Raw genomic sequence first — 22,602 nt, forward strand, 5'->3', positions numbered from 1 at the left:
AGACCAGATTTTACAGAAAGATTAGATTAGAGTACAAAGGTAAGGTAGTAGTTTTGGATTTGTCAAAACAAACAATGCTAACACTACCTGGAGAATTGTTTCCTTGAACTCATTCAGGGAAGGAGAGAAAAGAAGTATTGTTTTTAATTGAATTAATCAAAGGACCTCATGTTTTTGTCTACTCATCATCCTAATTCTAACATCACAGAATTATGATTTTTAGGCACTGGTTAGACTTTTGTTAAAAAGATTTAAGACTAGGACAATGATAAGGCCTGTTAAGGCCTATTTTATTCTGATTAGCCACAAAAAGATTTGAAATTGAAATAATTTTATTTGTAAATATTTTCCTATAGAGAGAATTAGAAGGTCTGGGGTGGGGGTGGGGGGAGATAGCAGACTTCTAAATATCATTCTTTTGTTCCAAGAACGAATTAAACAAAAACATAATCTATTTTTATTAATTCTAAATGACAATTAAAAATACTTTTTCTTTAGGCTCTATGTAATCAATATATATTCTGATATATATAATTAATGTTGTAGATGGTTTGTTGTAAATATAGAGCTCATTGCATTTTGCTTTATGAGAAGAACAGTAAGTTGAAGAGAAATATTATTCCATGTGATACAATAGTAATCAGAGTAAAGGCACTGCCTTGAATATCATAGGTTGCTTTGTTTGGGATATGAAAAGCTGTATAGGAGGTAGAGACAAAAGTCCAGGGGATCTTTGAGATGCCCAATTACAGAGAACTGAACCAAACTCTCAGCCACTAAGAGGGAAGGCCTGGGCCAGCTTGAGACTGGATTCTAAAGACTGATTCACTGCAGTGCCTGGAGTCAGACCACTGGATTTTCTGTATATTTTTTTTTTAGGTTTTTGCAAGGCAATGGGGTTAAGTGGCTTGCCCAAGGCCACACAGCTAAGTAATTATTAAGTGTCTGGGGTCAGATTTGAACTCAGCTACTCCTGACTCCAGGGCTGGTGCTTTATCCACTGTGCCACCTAGCCTAGTATTTTTAAGGCATGGTGTACCTTAGGGCCATCAGTTAAGTGCTTGAAAACCTCTATATTTCATAAGAAAAAGGATTACATATGGGTACCATGTAACTAATAGTTTGAGTATAATTTTGACCAATATAATTATTTTCAATAATAATTGTTAATAATCAATATAATTAAACTAAATAGTTTGAAAATAAGTAAATTCCAAAAGGACTCATGAATAAAAATGCTATCTGCTCCAGAGAGAGAACTGATCAACTCTGAGTTCAGATTGAAGCATGCTTTTTCCACTTTATTTTTCTTGATTTTTTTGCAACATAACTAATATGAAACCATATTTTGCATTTCTTTACACATATAATTAATATCATTTTGTTACCTCAATAGGTGAAGGAGAGTCTAAAGGGAAGAAGAGAATTAGGAACTCAAAAAATTTTAAATGAATATTGAATAAGGTGTAATTTATAGTTTCACTATCAGGATTTCTAGGTTTCCAGCAGCAGCTGGTGGATATAGTGAATAGAAATAATGGAGACAAAAAAAGACCAATTTCAGATCTGGCCTCAGATGACCAATGTTCTGGGCAAGTCACTTAACCTCTTTTTACCTCAGTTTTCTCTGCTGTAAAATGGAGATCATAGCACCTTCCTCAAAGGATCAGTTGAAGTAACATTTGCAGAAAGCACTTAGAACAGTACCAGCACACAATAGGTGCTCTATAAATGCTTATTCCCTTCCCTCCCTCCCCCTACCCGCAAGCTTGTTGGAAGTAGAGTGATCCCTTGTTATCTCCCCTTTGTAGAGGTATACACATGGAACGGCTTAACTTGTTGGTGTCAGGCTTGGAAGCTGAAACAGAAAGTGTTCCTGGACTTCTTTAGAGATCCTTAGAGAGGAGACTTACTGCTAATGATTCGGGACAACTCATTTTCCTCTTACAGATGTGCAGCTTGTTAACTGCACTTGGCCTTGCCCCATTAAATTAGCCTTCCATTCTCCCCAGCTTGTGAGAGAATTGCCAGTGCTCGGCTTCACTGCTCCTTGGCAGGACGTTTAGAAAAGAGTACTGTGGTAGTGAACTCCAAGACAGAATACCAGTGCTTATAATTAAGGTCTGCCAGCAGTTATCTGATCCTGGGCACCAAAGCTGTTTCTTTTTCATTTGGGTAAGATATAATACTGTTAAACCAATAGAAGTTATAGATCTGAAAGCCTGCTGTTTATTTATGTTTAACACATCTCTTTGTGTTGACTTGGACAATCAATACAGTAACACATGGGTCCTACTGATGTAAATTTCAAAGTACATATGCCTAGAAGGGAAACTCAAGATCATTTTTTCCTAAGATCCTAAGAGTTTTAGAATTAAAACCCTCTAGTTCAACCTCCCTCTCTCATATAGAAGAAGAAATAGAAGTCCATGAGGCTAAGTGGTTTGCCTAAGATCAGGTAAGTAATAATCAACAGTTATCATTTGAACCCAGATCCTCTGGAAATTGAAGTAAACATGGGATGAATTCATGTGTAAAATCTGACATCTAATTAAGGGTACATTAGAAACTAGATCTCTTGTTTTCTGAGGGCAAGCTAAGGCTACTTCCAAAGTACCATGCCTTGTCTACTGAGGAACGTTTCATGTCCCATATAAAGGTGTATTTCTGGCTAATTACAGTGAAATGCAAAATGATTGTGATCATTTGGAATTCTTCAAGGAGAAGATACATTTTCCTTTACAGAATCCATGTTATGGAATTCTGCTAGTCTTTTCAATTGGGAAGAGATTAGCTCCAAAGCTCCCTCTCCCAGGAATTTAGAATAGTGTAGATTGATAACAAGAGCAAGGGCAAAGATGAGGTGGTTAGGTTTTAAAAATTTTTTATTTTTAGGCCACTGAAATAATAGAGATTAAAATAGTCTCTCAGTAAAGTTGTGTGGTAATAAATGAGCTATTTCTGTAAAAATCCATGTGAGTAGATTTCTCCCCCTCAATATGAATTGGATAAAAATATCTTTTATTGTAACATTGAACAAAGTTCCATGTAATTGTGTTTATTGTGCACTACTATAGCTACAGATGCTTTGTCTTAAAAAAAAGATATAGTATCTGAGTCTGTTGGGTACAAGTTAATTGCTAAAGATTAATTACCACTTCTAAAGCAGATAGCCTAGATTTATGTTGACTAGGACTGAGTTACAGCCTCTACTTGCTCTGGAGGAAGTAGTTGGGCAGAATAGGGAATTTGGTAAGGATAATTTTTTTTAAGCTATAGAATTTTATTTTTTTCCAATTACATGCAAAGATAGATTAAACATTAATTTTTATAAGATTTTGAGTTCCAAATTTTACTCTCCCCTCCCCAAGACAGCAAGTAATTTGATTTAGGTTATATATGTACAACCATGTTAAACATATTTCCTTATTAGCCATGTTGTAAAAGAAGAATCAGAACAGAAAGGGAAAAAAACATGAGAAAGAAAAAAAAACCCTAAATTTTTTTTAGTTTTTTTTCAAAGCAGATGGGGTTAAGGGGCTTGCCCAAGGCCACACAGCTAGGTAATTATTAAGTGTCTGAGGTCTGATTTGAACTCAGGTACTCCTGACTCCAGGGCTGGTGCTCTATACATTGTGCCACCTAGCTGCCCCCCTAAATTTTAACAAATGAAAATAATATGATTTGGTCCTCATCCAGACTCCATTGTTCTTTCTCTGGATGTGGATGGCATTTTCCATCACTAGTCTTTTGGAATTGTCTTTGATTACTATATTACTGAAAAGAGCTGGGTTCATCAGAGTTGATCATCATACAATGTTACTTAGTGTTCTCCTGATTCTGCTCATTTTACTCAACATCAATTCATGTAAATGTATGGAGAATGTTCTTTTCAGCATATTACAATAAGTAGTAGGCCACATGTTGGGATTGGGGAAAGACTTCAGGGTTGAGTTAATAGATGATGACTAGTTATCTAATTAGTTGAGAAAATTGACTTACTTCCTTATTTCTTTTATAGATGCATGATCTTTTCTAATGTTATTCATTGAATACTGACATTTTTTGAAAGAGGAAAAAGGCACCAATTGTCAATACCCAAGTTTTCTTAGATATTTATAATCAGAAGAAGGAATTCAGAAGGGAACAGGTAGAAAGGAGAGAGTACATAACTGAAGACTAGAATTTTACCTAGAATTCTCACATTGGATAGTGTGATTTTGAAATAAAAGACTTTGTTGGAGATTAGATTTGAAACAGTGACATCTCTTGATATTGTCTCCATCCCTCCACTTCCTGAAATATTCAGAATATGTATGGAATGGACATGTCAAAAGTTGGTTTTGGGTATCAAATACGTTGACATCAGCCAGTTCTGGCAGTGGGTTCCATTACATGTGTGTCCCTTTATCTTACTCCAATAGTCAGCTTATTTATAGAGCCCTATTATGGGTTCTTCTCCAGAGATCAAAAGTTGTTCTTTAATTCTAGTGCCTTTGCTCTATTATTTTCATTATATCCTGTATACATCTTGATTGTTTACAGTTGTTTATCATGTTGCATCCCCCTTTAGATTGTGAGCTTCTTGAAGGCAGGGACTGTCTTTTACCTGTCTTTGTATCTCCAGTGCCTAACACATTACCTAATGCCTAGTGAGCAATTAGTAATTTTTTATGTATTAATAATTGAGTAGAGTCATTTTTTACCAGTATAATTGTTTTGAAGAAACGGGCTTTCTCATTTTTATCTTTGGGGCTTCAGACTTAATAAATGTTTATTAACTCCAGTTGATCTTTTAGTCATATCTTGTTATTTGATTACACTATTCAGGAAAAAGTTACACCTGCATCTTAATTTCTTTAAACCTAAGTTCCATTGACCATGGTCCTTGTTGGCATTCAAAATGGAGAAATTACATGACAAAAATGGATCTTATAATTAATAATGACATTTATCTAGTATGTTAAAATTTGAAATTCACTTTATAAATATGATCTCATTTTGACTTCACAACAATATAATGGGAATTAACAGGCATGATCATCCCTTTTTTACAAATTAGCACTACAGTCTGGAATCCTGTCCATGACCACATATTTAATAAGTGCCAAATTTGGGATTTGAATCCTAATCTTCCTGATCTGATGGGGCATCTAAGTGAAACAGTGAATAGAGCACTGGACTTGGAGTTAGGAATACTCATCTTTCTGAGTTAAGATCCAGCTATGGACACAAACTGGCTGTGTGACCCTGGACAAGTCACTTAATCCTATTTGCCTTAGTTAATCATCTATGAAAGGAGCTGAAGAAGGAATTGCAGAAATAAGTAGCTCTGCCTCAAAACCCCCAAAATAGGATCAAGAAGATTTAGACACTACTTAACATGACTCAGCAACTTTCTGATCTGTAATCCAACACTCTTCCCATGACTGTAGAATGAGGCAGAACAACTGCGCTCTTGATTTGTAAATTAGACACACTTGTGAGCTAGATTAACTCTTAAATGCCACTAGGTCACTATATAAGTTACTGCTGCACTTGCATGATGGACAGAGTTTCCCAGAGCCACTTTAACTTAAAACTGTAGAGAATCTTAGGCACAGAGGGATTCTGGGACATTAATAGTTTATTTGCTGATTAACTTTAAGAACATCACTTTTCCAGATGGAAATGATTACATGAGCTATCCCATTTTATGCTACTGGGCTTTATTTTCATTATTGCTGCTATCTAATAGATATTTTAATGAAAGATTTTATTGTGTTTGCAAGCCAGAACATTAAGTGAAGACTGAATTAGGGGGGAAAAAATCTGGTAGAAAACAAACACTGAGAAAGTAACAGTAAATTTTGAAATTGTTGCATGCCCAATTTTTTTTGAACTGAGCTCCTGGTTCCCTCTGGATTCTGTAAAACAAATTTTCCCCACCAGGCTTGAGAGCTTGATGAGAAAAACTTTTTTAAATAGGAATTGGAAATAAGACTGAGATAAAAATGGCTGAAAATAAACCAAGAGAGATCTCTTTATCTAACTCCTTTTGGTTCAAAAAAAGAGAAAGTCCAGTTATATGTGGACTGCTTCCCACATTGGAATATATGGGGTCTCTGAGAGAAGTACTGTTTGACGTAAATTTTTTTTTAAATTTTATTGATATATTTTGTTTTTTACATTGTAAACATTTACAGTTTATTCCCACTGTGAGAATTTTCTTTTAACAACAGTTAAGTAAAACTAATAATACAGTGACTTCCCCTGAAAGTATATGAAATATCTGTAGTAAACCCACAAACTCTATTTTAAAGAAATAACAGAAATGTATTTTTTCTACCTACTACCCCATCCTATTTTTAAAAAAGAGAGAAAAAAATAGATTTCTTTTCTCAAATATATATAATCAGGCAAACCAGATTCCCTCAGTTCCATGTACAGTACAAATATGTCTCAATCTGCACTCTGAACCCATCCCCACCCTACAATGAATAACCTGTTTTATCATTGCCCTTCTAAAATCATGAATGGTCGTATTTATTACTCATAGTTTTTATAGCATTTAAAGTCTTTTGTTTTTTATTTTATAGCATTTTTGTCATAAATTGTTCTCTTGGTTCTGCTCATTTCAGTCTTAATCAGTATATCAAAGTAATCAAAATTGCTCATTTTTATATTTTTTGTTAGTCCAAATTATTCTTCAGGTTCTGCTCAGTTCACTCTGATCAGTTCTTTTAAGTCTTTCCAAGTTTTTGTGAAATCATCCTTTTTGACCCTTCTTGAAGCATAATAATTCTCCATTACATTCGTATACCACAATTTATTCAACATTCCTTAATTCCTAGACTTCCTGATAGTTTCCAGTTTTTTTTGTCATCACAGAAAGAGCTTTGTTAAATGTTTTCCCCCAATCTCAATTGCTTAATACATTACCTATCACATAGTAAGCAAGTTTGTTGATTTGATTTGATGTGAACTGCTCATGACTTTTTGTTTTGTTCTTATTAAATAGTAAATCTTTTAAAGTCATCAAAATGATCATAAAGGAACAAAATATTACTTTGGCTACTCATCTTAGGAGAAAACAAATACACCTTATATTTTAAACCATTGGAAGTAAGTAGTGGATGGTCAAGTTTTCTGACAGGGGATCAAGAGACTTGGGTTCTAGATCCAGGTCCATGACTTTCTGCTGTTTCACTTTGGACAAGTCACTTAATCACCTTGATTCTGTTGCTTCATCTTTAAGGTCAAAATGTGGCTATTATTTAATGCTTTTCCTACCTACCCTGAGAGGACCGAAAAAGATTATTTGCATGAAAGTTAATTAGAAGTTAAAGAACACTTTAAATTATGAGTTATTAACCTTTGTTTGTACCATGGACCCCTTTGCCAATCTGGTGAAGTCCATTGGCATTTCTTTCTTAGAATATTTTTAAATGTATAAAATAAGTTGCATGCAATTACAAAGGAAATAAATTATATTGAAATATGATTATCAAGATATGTAATTTTTGAAAGTTCATGGATGCACCCCATGAACTTTCTATATATAAATATAAGGTACTGGTGTTTCCCTTAAATCTAGGTAGGATGTTCCTTCAGACACTAGGTTATTTTTTAACATTATTAGGAATACAATATGCAGATAGCTAGGAGGCATAATGGATTGAGTTCTGGACCTGGAGTTAGAAGACCTGAATTCCAATCTAGACTTAGACACCAGTTATCTACCAGGCAAGTCATTTGACCTAAGCCTGTCTCAGTTTCTCTATTTGTAAAATGAACATAGTAGTAACACCTACCTTCCAGGGTTGTTGTGAGGATAAAATTAGATAATACTTGCAAAGTGTTTTGCAAACCTTAAAATGTTAGCTGTTTTTAATATAGTGATTCTGAGACACTGATGTGTGCATCATGTATGATTAATTTCTTATTATACAGGATTGAATAATCACACAGAATTTTATTTTTAATTCATATTTGTGATGATATTTTTCACATTATAATAATTTCTTTTCATATGCTTGCTCTTCTTCTCTAACTCACAGCCCCAGATATTCCTTTGTAACAAAGAAAACAGCCTAGCAAAACTAACCAAGTATTTACATGTCTTTGTTCATGTTACTTAGGATTATAGTGGTCATTGCATTTATTCTGAATTCCAATGTCTTTATGAGTTGTTTTCATTTACATTCTTGTATTCCTTATTGAACAGGCTTCTTCTGATTTTTTGGATTTTTCCTGCTTCATGTTTTCTGTCTTCCACTAGACATTGATAAATGTTTCCCTCCCATTTACTTTATATTTGCATTTCTAATTTGTCATTTCTTATGGCACAGTTATATTCTGCTACATTCATAGACTACAATTTGTTCAACTATTCCACAACTGAAAGGTACCCACTTCATTCCAATGCTTTTTACTACCCTAAAATTGCTTCTATGAATATTTTTATACATATGCGGACTTTCTTTTTTGCATTCCATTTCCTTGGAGTGAGATGAGTTCAAAGGGGACAAACAGTTTAGAAACTTTTGTCTTACAATTCTAAAATATTCCAGAATGGTTGGGCCTATTCCCAGCTCTACTAACAGTGTAATATATTAGTCTCATTGGCTTCCCTGCAACCCTTTCAGCATTGACAGATTCTTTTCTTTATCATTTTTTGCCAATTTCTTTCAGAGTTGTTTTATTTTACTTTTCTTATTATTGATCAGTAGAATTTTTCTATATGGTGACATAGTTTGTATTTCTTTTGGAAATTTTGTTCATGTTTTTCATGGCATTTGGACATTTGATTTTAATTAATCAACAAACATTTAGGGAATGTTGTTTTGATTTGATGTGAATTGGTTTGGGCCTACTATTTTGTTTCAAAGAGTATATCTTTAAAGTCACCAAGAATGATCATAAATGAACAGAATATTACTTTGCCTACTCATCTTAGAAGGAAATAAATATGCTAATATTTTAAACTATTAGAGGTAAGTGTTCTAGGAACTGTGCTAGGAAACCAAAGACAAAAAATTCTCTGTCCTTAAGGAGCTTATATTGTATATGAGCAAATCACAAGTACAGGATGTAAATTCATGGTGATGAGTGGGTAGTGATAGCTCAGAGGTGGCTGAGGAAGAGGCAAAATTGAGGAGTAAATGTGCTCCAGGTATGTTCAACAGTAAGGAGCTGGAAATTGCAGTGTCATATGAGGAATAATAAGAGGGTCTATTTGCCTGAACTAAAGAATGCATGAAAAAAGAGTAATGAAGGTTGGATCAAGGTTTTCAAAGGACTTCGTATACCAAACAGAGACATTTACATTTGACTCTCAAGATACTTAGGAACCAGGGATGTCAAGCAGGAGAGTAGTCAAATCTGTACTTGAAGCATATCATTTTGGGAGTGTCTTAATGCAGGCTTAGGAAGGTTTGGAGTACTAAAGTCCCATACAAAGAACATGGAAAACACAAGACCCTAAAGCAAGACAACTTTATTGTTTCTATCAGTAAATCTTTATGGAGTGACTAGGGATACCAAAATAAAAACTCCCAAAACCCAAAGGATAGTTCTTTTCCTTATAGAATTTAAAATCAAATAAAGGAGATAGGCTTATTTGACTTAGTGACATTCAATCAAAATTCCATAAGTCGAAGGTGTGAACTCCTTTGGTTCTTCATCCAAGTAGGTAAGTACAATGTATGGGTCCTCTTGTACTTGTAGATGAATGTTCACCAGTAGGGTTAAATTGACCTAACCTGTCTTGTGATGTCTATTCTAGTTAGCTCTGCAACCATGTTTCCCAAAGCCTAAAGACTGGTTTCCCAGAAGCTGCCTGGTAGATCATGGGAATAACATTGCCAGTCATTTATGGTTGTAACTACGACTTCAGTGATATGGGAAAGACCACATCTAAAAGACCAGGGTCTCCAGACCAACACCAGGTGCTCTGTTTCTACTCTATCAGGCCATTGGGTTCAGATGGTTCTGGAAGAGATAGTGAGAATACAATTAAGAAGAGTTGGGAAAGGCTTTCTGTAAAAGTTGAAACTTTAGTTGGGACTTAAAGGACACCAAGGAATCCAGCAGGTGATAATGAGGAGGGAGAGCATTCCAGACAGGGGTCAATCAGAGAAAATGTCCACAGTTGAGATATGGAGAATTTTGTTTGTGGATTAGCATGGTGGCTAGTGTCACTGGATTGAAGAGTTCATGGAAAGGAGTAAAGTGTAAGAAGACAAACTTGAGGGAATCAACTTAGGGTATGTTGAACTTTCAGGAAAGATTTGGTCCATTAAAATCCTGGAGAAAATGAGGTACTCTCAGACCAGTGAAGTTTGGTGGTTTTATAGTGTTCCTATATGGATCTAGGTGGACATAGCATTGGGAGAAGTGAGGAGAATTATAGGGATGGGCCACTGGTGTTGATTCATGCTAGTGGAAGGGAAGGAAGACTCCTAGGTAATTGGAGGGGAGCTGATTCTTAAACTCCTTGCTGGAAGGAAAAGTGACTTTGTGATATTACCTTTACTTAACAAGGAGTTTTGAACTTTCCCAGGATTTCTTCTTTTAGAAGGTTGGGGAGGCTACTACTGTAGTTTTTTTTTACAGTGAGCTATATGGAAGATGGCTTGAAACAGGGAGTCCAATTAGGTAGATTTTACAACTCTAGGTGAAATTTGATGAGGGCCTGAACCTGTGTGATGGATGAATTCAGGAGATGCTGTGGAGGTGGAATCAATAAAACTTAGCAGCAACTGATTGGATATGCAGGATGAGAGAAAATGAAGAGTCAGCAATGACTAGAGAGTGGATAGTATCCTCAGAGGGAAAAAAAGGAGTCTAGAAGAGGGATGACTTTGAGGGGAAAGATAATAAGTTCAGTTTTTAAGTTTAGTTAAAGATGCTTATGTTAAAAACTGATGTGAGAGAGTAACTTGGCAGGAAGACTAGGGATTTAAAGATCTGGTAATTATTTGAATGGAAATGGTCATTAAAATTGTGAGGGCTGATGAAGTCATCAAGAAAGAATAAAGATAGAAGAGGACCCCAGCCAGAGCCTTGGGGTATTTACCACAATTCTTTTAACTCTGCTACTGAATACAGGCTGACAATTGTGAAAAGGACAAAATTCAGAATTTGTCAATATTGGAGGAACTATGAGAAGATAGGTATACTAACACATTATTGATAGAGCTGTGAATTGGTTTAACTGGCTGGGTGTTCAAGGAAGATAACAATGTTTAAGGAATAGTTTAAATCAAAAATGTTTAGACCAGTGACCTTGTCACAGAATTTATGGAATGCTTTCCAAAGGCAAAGATGAATAATTTGGGAATGATCTGCTATTTGGGATAGTCTGCCCTCCTCTTTGCTAAATAAAGGGAATGACTGAAACCTGACTAGATTCATAAATTTGTTCATATAGGATAAGAATGCTCATACTGGTGACTGTTTTTTGTCTGTAGGTGTGAATGGAAAGACTAACGTGTGACCAACTGCCCTGCCCCTGGTATCTCCATAAGGAATGTTGGCTGCTTAGTTTGTGAATTCTTCAACATCCTCTACCAAAAGCCTTTCCAGAAGCAAAAGTGTTCACCATTTTCGAAAGCTGCCACACTCTCTGGTAAGTGGCCTTGAATTCTCAAAGGAGAGAGAGAGAGAGAGAGAGAGAGAGAGAGAGAGAGAGAGAGAGAGAGAGAGAGAGAGAGAGAGAGAGGTGGCAGCTAAGCCATGGTGATCTGGTGATCTGCTCTCCCTTCCTTTGGATGATTGCCACTGGGAGTTAAGAGGTAGGCTTTTCCCATGGAATGTAACCAGTTTTATTCCTATGGGTTTTCTGTTGGGCTTATTAGCACTAGAAAGGAAGCAGCTCTCTTTCAGTCAGGTGCACACAAAGGCTGTAGTTGTCTGATGCAAAGAGAGGAAGGGTCAACTCTGTGCTTCTGTGCTGTACTAATTTTCAGATGGAGACCATCAGATGTAATCTTCCATCTCATTAAGGTGACCCAGGGCCCACCTCTTCTTGTAATAATGTTACAAGAACACTTGACAGACTGGTGACTGCTGTAAGAAGGGTAGCTGAAGAGATTCAGGCTAAGTGGGAACAGATGCCATAAAAAGCAAAAGTGCGTTGAGTGTGTGTATACACAAATACTCTGTTCAAAATGTAACACATGGAGGATACAGTAATCATGTACAAGGTAAAATAGCAGAGATACAGATCTCCCCACAATCTAATTGCTTTTATTTGTGATTTGAACTTAAGTTGCATCTTTTGAGATTAAATGGGAATTGAAATAAATTGGGCAGAATAGCAGAGACTAAAAGAATTAGGTTTATAAAGTGAGATCTTAAGACTTCAAGAGATATTCCATATGGATGATGGTGAGCCCCTGTTCTTTACTTCCAAAGAAATCGAGAAAATATTAAATGAGCTAAACTGCTTCAAAAGGAATTTAAAGGTAAACATTAAGGAGAACTGTCTGCTTGTAAGTAAAAGACTATCTGGGAAGGCTGTTACCTAGTCAATTCTAGTTTTGGGAGGAGTTTGTTTAAATAACCAGCAAGCATCTTTTTTAAAGTACTTTGCATGTGGCAGATACTGTCCTAGGTTCTTGGGGAATATAAAGTAAATGATTCCTGCCCTCAAAGATCTTGCATTCTATTGAGAGAGAGAGATAGTATTTATATATGTAAGTAAATACAAAATAGAATCTTTTAATAGAAAATCTAAGTCACTTTTTAGCTCCAAACCTGTGGCCTTCTTTTAAAAAAGTTTTATTGTTGCCATTTGTTTCAATATTACAATCTTGATTGGAAATACTCCTAAATCACTCTGTAGAACGAACCTTCATTCATAACAAAAAAGTAAAAAATATTCACTAATTGATAAACTTATACCTTACAGTAGTCTTTCTCTTCTCTGACATCAGAAGGAAGGTGTATTTAATCATCTAATCTCTGAGAACATTTTTGATTGTTTTTTTAATTATTCAGCATCCTACTCTTTTTTTGAATAATCTCTTTCCTTATATTGTAGTCACTTCTTATTTTCTGATTCTGCTTATCTTTGCAAAAATTCATAAAAATCATATTGCTCAGAATTTCTTATATTCATCATTATTTTATTTTATTATTTTTCCAACTACATGCAACAATAGTTTTCAAGTCATTTTTTTTTAATTTTGAGTTTCACATTTCTTTCCCTTCCTCCCCAGAAAGTAATATAATATGGTTATACATGTATAACCGTGATCATCATTTCTCATTGCAGAATAAAATTAAATTAAATTCCATGACCACAGTTATTTCGATACTCTCCAAATGATGGGCACTCACTTTATTTTAAATCATTTTTTGCTATCACAAAGAGCACTACTATATATATATATATATATATATATATATATATATATATATATATATATATATACATATATATATGTATATATATATATATATACATATATATATATATATATATATATATTATCTACTGGACCATTGTTTACTAGAGTTAAATGACCAATAGTGGGATGGATGCATCAAAGGGTATGAATAATTTAGTCTCTTTTCCTGCATGATTTCAAAATAATATACTGAAGAATTGGACTAGTTCACAGCTTTAACAGTATGTTAATGTGCCTATCTTGCTGCAGTCCCTCTAACACTGACTTTTTGCATTTTTTTTGGCTTTGACAATTTTCAGATATGAATTTTGTTGCTCCAAAATTTCTTGTATTTACTTTGTATATATTTCATATATGCTTGTAATAGATTGTTTTCCTCGAATGGAATATAAGCTATTGGAGTACATGGACTGTTTCATTTTTGGCTTTGTATTTCCAGTGCATGGCATAATTAAGCACTTAATAAAAGTTTGTTGATTTGGGGCTGAAATCTCAATTGTTGTAATTTGCATAGAGCAATCAGGTATGCAGTGGATATAGTGCCAGGCCATGTTCCTAAATTCAAATCTGACCTCAAACACTTACTAGCTCTGTGACCCTGGACAAGTCACTTAACCATGTTTGGTTAGTTTTCTCATATGTAAAATGAACTGGAGAAGGAAATAACAAACTATTCCAGTATCTTTTCCAAGAATGTCTAAAATGGGATCAAAAGAGTTGAACATGAATGAAAAATGACTGAACAACATAATTTGCATGTCACACACTATTTAAGATTTGAGGTTATGTTTTTATTTGGTTGTTTGAAATTTGTAATTGTTTCTATGAAAATGGCATATATCCTTTTATCATTTGTACATTTATCATTTGAGGAATGATTCTGTATTATATTTATGTTTTCTTTCTATAGATCTTAGATTTCAGCATTTTATTGTGGATATTTGATTCAAATATTTTTCCCATTATACTTTTTATGTTAGTCAATTATTTCCATTCATTTTGTTTATACAAATATGATTTTGTTGTATGTAATCAAAATTATTTCTTTTGTGTTTTATGATCACCTCTATCCTTTGAGGAGAAATTTTCCCTATAGCCCTACTTGTAAGGTTAAGTTGGTGGGGATTTCAAAGCAGGGTAGGTCTGGACTTAGTTCCTTCATCTTGCCCTGTGTGCTTAAGTACTAGCTCTTCAGGATCTTACATATTAATGTAAATAAATGTATACACCCAAATACTGGGTGCGTACAAGAAAAGTTTGTGTGTAGAGAATAGAAGAAAGGTTACCATAAGGTCAGCTTAAATAGTAAGACTTAAATCTGGGATGGGGAACCTTTTTTTCTGCTAAGAGCTTTTTGAATATTTATAACATCATTTGAGGGCCACACAAAATTATGAACTTTAAAATTAGCCTGCTATAAATTTGGTCAAACTTTCAATTAATTAACTCCTTAAAAAGCTCCTATTTATTGAATTTTGAGTTCCACCTGTGTTTCCTTTGGCAAATGAATGTAGTTGCTGTAGCAAACCAAATGATTTCAAAGACCTTATATGGCCCACAAGCCAGACATTTCCTGCCCATGTCTTAAATGGATGAGGGGACCAGAAGAGGCTTCTTGTAGTAGGTGAGTGCAGTGGATAGTTTGTGGTATATGTAGTCAGGAAGACTTGAGTTCAAATTTTTATACCCTTAGCACTATATATATATATATATATATATATATCCTTGCAAATCTTAAAGCACTTTAAAATAACTATTATTTTGGAAAAACTATCTCTTTTTTTCTCATTATCTCTATGTTGCCTCATAGAATAGGATTTTATCTTTTGTTATAGGGTGAGACATCAAGGGAACAAATTAGTTTTTTTTTGAACAAATTACTTTTATGAGGTCATAATAGATTAATGGTGAGCCAAGAATGAAATCTAGGACTCTCTCCTTTCTCTAATTAAAAATCTGCTTTTTTCTCTGGAAAAGAATGCTTCTCCATCTGCCCCATCTAGGATCATTAGCCATGTGTGAAGGATTGTTTTAAAGTGTAGGGATTTTTGTCTTTAAAAAAATCCTAGAGTGATCAAAATGAAAGAATAACCATATTGGAGGCCTCACTTTGGTGAAAGATATTTGAAGCTGGTTTGCAGTGTAAAGGAAGCAAGTTTCCACTTGGGCATGTTTGTGGTGACCCTGCTGTTTGTTTCCTAGCAGCTCTGACATGCAGCCAGATAAATACCCTCTTGAAAATCTTGTTAAACATTTCTGTTCCATTCACTGTGCAAATCTGCCAGCCATCATGCTTTGTAAATAAAGAATGTAAAGAGAGCAAGGAAAGGAATTTGGAATTTCTGCAGTTTATCAGGCCAGGGTAGGTCAAGGATGCCCAGCTAGCCATTCAACTTTCTCACTTTATGTCATCAAACAGAAATGTCAAAAGTGGAAACCCATAGGCAACACTCTTGAGATTAGCTGAATATAATTGGGAAATATGTATATTTTAAATACAACAAAACACTTAATAAGCAAATTCATCTTTATCAATTATGAAATTGTTATGGGGAGGGAGAAAGGCAGGAAATGGTGAGGGATAGAGAGAAACAATATCTCTACTATATAGGGAACCTTCATGGAAAGAGGGATCGAAGTTACAGGAATGGGGACAGGGTAGGAATAAGGACTTTATGATCCTGGGGGGGGGGGGACATCAGGAAATCAAGATTGAAAAAAGTTTTGGTTGTAAATTAAACCCCCCCTGTTGTTAGTAATTGGGTAATAATTAACAAAATAAATAAAAATACAACAAAACATTACTTTTAAAAATTGTCTGTGTGTGGCTCAGTTAACCTTACATATGGATTCATGACCCACTGTGGCGGAAGATATTCAGAATTAATCAATCACCAAGCATTTATTTATTAAATCCTTTTCATGGATCAAGTCAGTGGTAATACAAAGAAATGCAAAAATCTTAGAACAATTCCTATCTTCAGGGATCTTACATACTAATGGGGGTGATAGTGGATAATTACATACAGGATACAGACAGAGTAAAAGGGGGCTTAAACTTAGATGGAAAGACTCCAGTGGATGGAGGTAAGAGGGGCCAGAAAAGACTTCTTGCAGCATATTGTGCTTGAACTAAGACTTTTGAAGGATGTTAAGGCAGAGGTGCGAAAGTTCAGGATTCAATGTATCAAAGCAACCAGTATTAAGACAGTGTCATGTGGAAGATAATAAGCCATGGTCATTGGATTATAGAACGTGTGGAGGAGAATAAAGTTTAAGAAGACTGGAAAAGTAGGAATAGGCAAGGATATGAAAATCTTCATGTGACAAGCAAGATTTTATGTTTGAACATAAAGTTCATAGTTGATCTGCTATATTTTTTTAAGCAGACAGATGACATAATTGGACCTGTGCTTTAGGAAATCACTTTGACAGATACCACTTTTGGAGGATGGATTATAGTTGGAAGAGACTTGAAGTAGGGTGACCAGTTAGAAGGATATTGCAATTGTTCAGAAGAGAGGTGATAAAGACATGATTAGAGTTATGGCTGCATGAGTGTAGAGAAGGGGACATTTGGAGAGAAGTTGCAAAGTTGAAAACATAGGAAAGAGCAGGATTTGACCAGTGGTTGAATTGATAGAATGGGATGGTAGGTAGGGAGCTAAGTGTCAAGGATTACATCAAGACTATGATCTGTCAAGACAGTGAACCTAAGCATCTAAAAGGATGATAGTGCCCTTAATCATAAGAGGGAACTTTGGAGGGGGCAACAGAGGCAAGGAAAATGAATTCTGTTTTAGTTAAGGGAATTTTGAAAAGTCTATGGGGCATCCTATTAGCAATGTCCAATAGGCAGTTAGAGATACCAGATTGGAGTTCCAAAAAAGAATTATGTCTTGATATGTAGATCAGGGAGTCATTGGCATAGAAATCGTAATTTGAAAATAGTAGATTTCATTAGTCGATATTTTACTAGAATTTAAAATACCATACCCCTTCTTCCCCATAAAGAATATATCCACAATGAACAAATGACAAATTATAACTTCCTGTTGGCCTGGATTACATATTTTGTGCTTCCAAATAGAAAAGTACCTCTCATATGTATCATCAATCCTCTCTTCTTATTTGGTTTTAAAGATCCTCATACCCAAGACTAGGGCCCCATGTTTCTTATTCCCTTCAGAGATCTAATTGAGGTTTTGTCTTTTTTTTTTTAATAATGATCTCTGTATTCTTGCTTCCTTTTCCTCTTTCTTGTCCCTAGATAATTGTTTTCCTTCTTCAAGGTAAAATATACCCCTCCCCCCAAAAAAAGTAATTACTAATTACTCGTTTGCTTCTTCTGTGGACACTTCCAAGTCCCAGGAGAGCAGCAGCAACAAACTGTGTTAGACCTACTATAATGTTCTCATATTTGGGATTGAGCAAATGCTTGAAAATGACTGTGATGATTGCATTACTTAGTCCTTATTTTAAAATAGCTTCTGTTTTGAAACAGATTTTATGTGTAAATGGGCCTACAGAAGGAAGCAGTACAAGAATTAAGTGCTAAACTGCATTTTAGAAATGGCATGAAGAAAGGATCCCAAACTGCTTACTAGTACAGAGAACCATCTTTTCAATACAAATGTTCTTCTGATGGTGCCGGATGATTGAGAAACATGGAACTTCACAATTACCAAGGAGTTTCTGGTAACTGGAAGGGAGCAATATTGTGGGTAAAAATAGACTGGAGTACAGTTCTAGTGATTGTGCAAAGGATATACCAATAAGTAATAATAATAGAAAGCGTAAGAGTACTTTAAATAAATAGTACTTTAAGGTTTGTAAACTGCTTTACATATAGTATCTTATTTGATCTTTCCAAAAACTCAGGAAAGGAAAATAGAGCACAGGGCTGGGAATGAGCTAGACTCCTCTTCCTGAATTCAAATCCTACCACAGATACTTACTAGCTATGTGATCCTTGGCAAGTCATTTAACCTTGCTTACTTGAAATGGAAAAGGAAATAGCAAACCACTGTAATATCTCTGCAAAGAAAATCCCAGATGGGATCATGAAGAGTTGGATATGACTGAAAATAACTGAAATTATTATCCCCAGGAAACTGAATCAGAGAGATTAAATGACTTTCCTAGGATCAAATAGCTAGTAAGTCTCTGAGGCAGTACTCTGAACTCAGGTCCTCTTTTCACCAAGCCCAGCCCTATGCACTGTATTACCTAACTGGCCAGTTAAGGAATGAAGGGCTGGAAAAGGAAGTGGAGAAGTCAGCTAATAACAGCGTGGCTCGAAACACATAAACAGCAGAGTTCTCCACTGGTACTTGCAATATCCCTAACCCTATTGCAGTGCCTCCAGTGCTTTGTATAGATCCTCTGTGGAGCATCTATGAAAGAACATAGACAAGTATCAATAGTATAAGAAGCTGAGCAAGGGATGAAATCACAGATCTGTTGGAAAGTCTATAGGATCATGGATTTAGAACAGGAAGACTGTAAGCTCCTTGATTGCAGGCATTATTGACTGTTTGACTATATATATATATATATATATATATATATATATATATATATATATATGTATATAATCTTATTCTGTCATTTTACAATTGAGGAAACTAAGACACAGCAGAGAGTTGTGACTTGCTCCAGGTCATCTGGGTAGTACATGACTGAGATGGGTTTTGAACCACAGACTCAGTCCGATTGCAAACTGAATTGGTTTCTTTTCTTTTCATAAGAAACCCTTAGGTAGAAGGAGGAATCTAATATTAGTACATGAAGACTTACCTCTTGGTATTTGTTTTTGAATTGATTGGAGACAATATTTTTTGTAATGCCCTTTGATGGAAACTCACAGTATATTTCTGCTTCCTTTTGTATGAAATCCATAGAATCTGAGAACCAGGAGCTCATTTTCCAAAAACCAACCACTCGAAATAATTTGCTTGGTAGGATCTGAAGATTAAAAAGGTGAAAAAGGGGAGGGGGCTGCACTAGCCAAGGCTTGCTCATGTTGAGCTCCTTCCCAAGTGCTTTTTGTTTCATGTGGTCTTGGAGAACTAACATCAGAGGGAATTTGCTTTCTCTTAGAGAATCAAATTATTGTCTCAGTCCTTAGCTAGTCAAATGTGAAATGTCCTTTAATAATAAATGGTCCACAGGCTGTTGTACCCAGGACCAAGCAATTCATCTGTCTTCCTCCCACATGTTTAGCTTCTTAACTGCTGAGCCAAAGTACTTTCTTCATTCTGGTTCTTTAGATCAAGCATTTTCTTCTCATCAGTGAAACAGCAGCTGTTAGAAAGACTAAGTTTGCTGTTTAATCATCTAACACCTGAAACCTTCTCACTGATCTCAGCTACTTTCTCATCACCACTGCAATAAATTCTGCCATGGAATACCTTGTCCATTTTCCTAAAACAATGCTTTTATCTGTTCAATACTTTCTAAGGTTCCACACTGACTACAGGATAAAATCTGATCTTCTGATCTATCATTCAAATCCCTCCTCCCACCAACATTTCCTGAATATATTCTTAATTCTGATCACATACCTTTTGCTCACGGTATCCTCCCCTCCCCAGAATACTTCCTGTTCATTTATCTTACTCTTATCTAGTTTTATACCAGGTACAAATTATATTAAGGAACCCCCCTAAACTTTGCATGCTTTTTGACCCCCAAAAGTAAGTAATTCCCATGTCAAAGGAGCTTAAATTTTATAAGAAGGAAGTCCTGCTTGATCACTAATAATTTCTTTCTTCTTTGACTTTCAAAGTTTTATTTCACTTGGGGTTGAGGGACAGGTCAGGAGCCAGTGTAGGAATGAAGTCATGGGGAGAATTCAAGAATTTTATAGGGCTTTTGGGAATTTGGGCTTCCAGGTAAAAATTAAGACGTGAAGTCAAAAATGTAAGATTGTGGGCCATTACAATACCTTGTAAACAAAGTTGAAAGTTGAAAAGTTTTAAGCTGGTGCCTGTACTACTAATGTGGATAATGGATTGTAAACTGCATCTGCTGTTTGAAGGTGGTTTGTAAAGACAAGCTCCCTCTGGGAAACCAGGAGGACAAACCAATGGAAGATCAAAGTGGAGATTTCTAGGGTAAGATAGATAAGAAATAATTTTCTTTGACTGGAGCACAGCTGATCTTCATCTAGACTAGAGAGTGAGGGACTGGTGGGGCTTGCCATTCTTCCAAATACTTGCTAGCTATATGATCTCATTCACCTCTTATATTATGGGTTTATGACATTCAATTGGCCAATTATCACTTAAGACTTTTGACCTTATAATTAGGTATTTATTGTTCTTATCTCTAAGGCTAACTTTCAAACATTTTGAGGAAAGAAACTGTTTTACTTATTTCTTTTCTTATTATATAATAGTTTTCATATAGGTTTGTAGAGTGAATATTGAAAGTATTTAGGTAGTTAACTTTTCATATGCCTTATCTCCCAAACTGGATTGGGAACACTTTGAAGACACTACATGTCTTCATATCTCCTCATAGCACTTAGTGATATCTTGAACATTTTTGGTGCTAAATATATAAATTATATATAAATACATAATTTTGATGGAATCCTTTTGGTATGTGATATAAACAGAAACAAGTTGTAAGGATGAAAAGTGCTTGAAAAGAGCAACATAATTATAAAGTTTTTGGGAAAATATTTTAGCCCTTTAAAATAAATTTCTATTTCCACAAGGTGGAATAGGAGTACCAAGAAATTTGCAGTTTGAATTAGTACATTCTTGTAATTCTAAGGGGATATGCTTCTATACTTTTTTTCAAAGTTCTATCCAAACCTTTTGATTTTACACCATATTTTCTCATATAGAGCCTTACCTCCCCAATGTACTTTCCTTTGTAAATAAAGAAAAGTTAAGCAAAGTAAATTAACATAACAACCATATCTGACAACATCTGTAATATTCTGGATTTCTTTACAGAGAAGAGGGTTGTGTATTCTCATTATCTATTCTCCTGGACCAAGAATTATCATTGTAATTAATCAGAGTTGAGCTTATTTTCAGTTTTCATTTACATTCCTGTAGTGATTGCTTGTATTGTTCTGATTCTGATTACTCTTTACTAGTTCATACCATTTTTCTCTACTTCTCTTCATACATCATATTTTTTTATTTATTATGGTGTCTTATTCCATTCAGATACTATACTTTGTTCAGCAGTTCTCCAATTGATGGACAGTTACTTTTTTCTGATTCTTTTTTGCAACTAGAAAAATTCTTTCTATGGATATTAATAATAGCTAGCATTTATATTATTCTACATGCCTGTTCTAGGCTAGGCTCTGTAGTAAACACTTTACAAATATTATTTTATTAGGTCCTCACAATAACTCTGGGAAGTAGGGCTATTGTTATCCATATTTTGCTGTTGAGGAAACTGAATCAGATTAACTGATTTTTCCAGGGTCATACACATCTGTAGTCACACAGGTCTTTGACTTGATCAAGACATTTGTTTAGTAGTAGCATTGAAAAGAGACAAGTAAATTCAAATCACTTTTCAGAATGTTGGATCAACCTACAGCTCCATCAGTATTATAGCAAAGATGCCTTTCTTTTCTTTATTTCCTCCAATATTAACTACTTTGGTCATTTTTGCCATTTTGATAAGCATGAGGTTTTTATGTCAGAAATTGTATTTATTTTCCTTTTTCTTTTTAGTGATTTTTTTAATTCATCTCTTTTTGTGCTAAAGATATGAAATAACGTAAACATGTTTCCATATAAACAATTTAGGGATGTCGGTTTTGAAAACCAAAGGGAAACACTTTCAGAAATATAAAAATGTGTTTTGCAGAATCATTCAAAGGAAAATTATAGAAAAAGAAAAAAAGCAACTTCCTCACCCCCACCCCAGCATTTTCTAGACACTAAAGCCCAAGAATACCTCTATATGACATTTTTATTTTGATGCATGAGAGTCCAGAATGTTCATGAGATCCTCTAAATGCTACCCACAGAGTTTAATTGGTTTTTAAAATTGCAATTATTTTTAATGACATTAAAGGCAAAGAAATGAACAGCTGCACAAGAATTTTTAATACAGTTTTTGAAGTTACCCCCACTTCTGTTATTACTATAAATTTTCATGAGATAGCAATTTTATAGTATCCATTATTTTACCTTCTGTAATAGAGATTTTAAAAACTAACTTA

The 22,602-nt window shown here is 34.8% G+C and overlaps 1 protein-coding gene across 6 annotated transcripts in view; it reads left to right on the forward strand.

The window, feature by feature from the left end:
- The window catches only part of LYPD6B (LY6/PLAUR domain containing 6B), a 222,122-nt gene that overhangs the window by 103,304 nt on the left and 96,216 nt on the right, over positions 1–22,602 (forward strand). For 5 of the 6 annotated variants that reach the window (XM_074215141.1, XM_074215140.1, XM_074215143.1 and 2 more), the window contains one exon: positions 11,454–11,611. The exons of the other annotated variant lie outside the window; for it this stretch is intronic. The gene's annotated coding sequence lies outside the window, so the exon portion shown is untranslated. The remainder of the gene's footprint in view (positions 1–11,453; positions 11,612–22,602) is intronic. 6 annotated transcript variants of the gene reach the window in all.

This window comes from Macrotis lagotis, chromosome 1, assembly GCF_037893015.1.
Source record: "Macrotis lagotis isolate mMagLag1 chromosome 1, bilby.v1.9.chrom.fasta, whole genome shotgun sequence".
NCBI lineage: Eukaryota > Metazoa > Chordata > Mammalia > Peramelemorphia > Peramelidae > Macrotis > Macrotis lagotis.